Source organism: Pinus tabuliformis, chromosome J (assembly GCF_031772625.1).
Source record: "Pinus tabuliformis cultivar Carrire ecotype Pingquan chromosome J, CPIR1, whole genome shotgun sequence".
Taxonomy (NCBI): domain Eukaryota; kingdom Viridiplantae; phylum Streptophyta; class Pinopsida; order Pinales; family Pinaceae; genus Pinus; species Pinus tabuliformis.
Window position 1 is genome coordinate 315,590,138 of NC_142295.1, and position 3,365 is coordinate 315,593,502.

The window sequence follows — 3,365 nt, forward strand, 5'->3', positions numbered from 1 at the left end:
CTCGATTTCAGAGCATGAGACTCCTCTAGTATAGAATGCACAATGAATTTGGCTGGAACTCTCCCTTTGGTTACACCTATAGCACAAACCACTCAATAACATGATTAGAATCCTATACATATATTTTAAGCAAAGAAACATAGAAAACATCACAGATTTTAACTGAAGGAGGTAAGGCCAACCTATAGGCCACTAGTCCAATCCTCTCAAGGATCTCAAAAGGCCCACAAAACTGTGGTGCCAACTTGGCACATGACTCGATATTCTAGGAGCTTTCCTTGGGTCTAACTTTTAAGTAAACATGTTCCCAAACTTGGAACTCTTCATGCACCCTATGCTAATCTGCATAGCTCTTTTGCCTCTCATGTACTACCTTTAAGTTCTACATGATAACTTGCATCTCCTGCTCCATATATTTTGTTATCTCAAAATCAGGCCCTGGAAGGCTGCAGACCAGGAAGACTTCAAGTAACTGTTTCAAACCTACTTTAGGCTGAGGCTTAGCCTCCCCAACCTGAGAGGTCTCTCTCAAAGGATTAAAGGTTTTTGATTATGATCAAGATCGCTAACTCTTGTGAAACAAATAAAAAATGAAAATGGTGGAAACACAACTAACAAGTATCCATTGGGCTTATGGAGTCATATATGATTCAATATTAACAGTAGGGTTGGCTTTGCATAGAATTCAAGGCATTCAAATTTCAACACACCAAACATATAGAAGGAAGTTTACGAGTACATGAAGGAAATTAGAGCACTGTTAATGATTTCTAAGTAATCACATACTCATAACACTGTAGATAACATGAAAAGACAACAAAAGAAACTCATTACATTGAACTCTTTATGATTCTTGAGAAGCATAAGCCATTACTGTATTACCAAAAAAACATAGTCTTTACATAAGCCAAATATCAGAGCTTTTTTCCATAAATTTTTCTAGTACATTGCTCTCTTTCCTATATATAGAATTCTTGAGATTCCTCCTCCAGCATAAGGGGAACTCAAATTCTGCTTGCTATGATGACACCTATTAACCTTTAAAACTAACTAATAAATACAACTGACTGCTAACTAGCAGTTTATGAGACCTAAGACAATTAGAATTCTAATTCTACATCATGCTGAGCATAGCATTAATTACAATCAATTCTCGTTCTTTGACAAGTGGTCTCTTTTAATTTAGCTGTGGTGGATGCTTGTAGCTGCCTGCTGGTCCTTGATGTCACATCTTTCAACTGCTGCTGAAAAGTAGGAAACTGCCCCTGTTTTTCTGCTTTTGATTTCCTCCAGGATATTCGAAACCAATTAACCATGTCCTTCTTCTTTGATTATACAAAAAATGTGTTGTCGATTTTTCCCATGTGTGAAGACGAAACCTCCTCTAAGCTGTCTGAGGCATCATCAACCAAACTGGCTATGAATAATGACCATTAGATGTACTAGGCTAGCATGTATAAGATTGTTATAGGCCATGTTCAGAGTCTTTAAATTCAAAAGTTCTTCAAGCTTTTAACATCCAGCATCAGTTATACAACATGACTTTATGTTGAGATATGTCAAAGCAACAAGACCTGAAATTGTATCCATGCATGCCACAGTCACCGGACAGCCTACATAAACAATGCCTGAATCAGCGACTTTATTTCGATAAATTTGCAGCTCCTTCAAGTTTGTAAGCCCACATGTTGCCAGTAATTGCAATCTTCTTTGTATAAAGATGAAAATGTTCTCCCTGATATGCCTACTCTAGAATTCAAATAATGAAGCCTGTGAGATATTCTGGTCCAGCATCAGAAATACGTTGACAATAGTTAAAATTCAGATGCTGCAAATTTAGACAATTTTGTAATACTGAAAACCCTAAATCTGTAACGTCTGAACTAGAAATATCAACTGCCAGGAGGGACGGTCCCTGCATTGCAAGAATTTCAAGTCAATTATCTTCCACACCAGGGTATTCTCTCAGAAAAAAATCCTGAAGATTACAGTCTTGAAATGGGTGGAGCGAAGTTCTTGTGAGAACTTGAGTACGAACCAACTCATTAAAAATCTGCTGACTCAGATCTCTAGGAAGCATATTAAGAGAGTCATATCTGCCAATACTCTCATAGATTCTTTCGAATGGACAGCTCTAGAAGAGAAAGAGCTTTCCCGTCTCCTTTGCCAATATCTGAAGATCACCTTCATATAAATTATCAGGAGCCCTTGTTTTCTATCACAGATTCATCAGGTATCTCAAGTGTAGCCCCCTGCTTTGCTTCAATTATAACTTTTCCCTTCAGGATGACTCCACTGCCAAACCACACATCACCTGACACCTTTAGACTATCAAGATCAATGATGCTAGGTATGGACTTGAAACGCTTTAGAAAGTTGCCAACCTTCTTGAATTCAGGACCCAACTCAATGGAGGGATTTGCAGGGTTGACTCTAGCAGGATTTCGGATGACAAAACCTTCCTCCACAGTGTAAAGATCCGACTGCACAAGTAGTAAATCTGAAGTTGCCTTCACTGGGAGAAAGCGTGATCTTGGAACATTGACACCAATTGCACGATCAAAAAAAACTTATAGCAGCACCTGCAACCGTTTCAAGCTGAAGCACCTTTACCCCATCTACTTCCTTTGGATTTGGAATTATCTCCATTTTAAGAGCATCAACCTCCACAAGCCTCTTAATCGCCTTCAAGTTCACCCATAAATTATTGGTATTGAAGATTTTGAACTTTTCAATCGACTTGAACTCGCCAACATGCTCCTCTGGAACCTGTGCAATCTCTAGAAGCTGAACTCTGCCTTCATAAGAGATAAGCGTACCACCTTTTACATCTGCAAGCGTTTTGGGAGTGACCTCCATGCAGTATTCATTTTTATTTTTGACCAGATGATTCAAAATTTTGAGATCAACTATTTCTCCCAAGTTGTCTGAGTTAGCTATAAACACATACTCCTTACCCTGTGAGAGTAGTTCATCAAGCTTCTCACTGTTCAAAAGAGCAGGGAAAACATCTCCGTGGCCAGGTGGGTACCATGCTTCTTTGTCTGTACGACCTTTAGTTGGCCATGGTGTCAAATCTTCTGCCACCATGCGTGGATATTGACTCTGGTTGAAGATGTGGATGTCAATATTTGAGCCAGAGTACTACATTGTAGTCTATATATAATGCTTTTTGTTAATATCCACAATCTTACAGAACAAAACAAGCACGTAACCAATAGAGGAATATGGGCCTGCCAAAGGCCTTCATTTCAAGAATCTCTTAAACTAAAGTCCAATGTTCAGAAAGCTTTCGAAATCGGATTGCGGCCTGTCAATGTTGTGTACATCATTTGGGAAAACGATGACTTTTACTTCCACCCCCT

At 38.8% G+C, this 3,365-nt stretch overlaps 1 pseudogene; it reads right to left on the reverse strand.

Annotated features, from left to right (window-relative positions):
* Nucleotides 1-2,198: 2,198 nt before the first annotated feature.
* On the reverse strand, nt 2,199-3,140 carry LOC149227000 (UTP--glucose-1-phosphate uridylyltransferase 1-like; annotated as a pseudogene).
* Between the last annotated feature and the right edge of the window lie 225 nt (nt 3,141-3,365).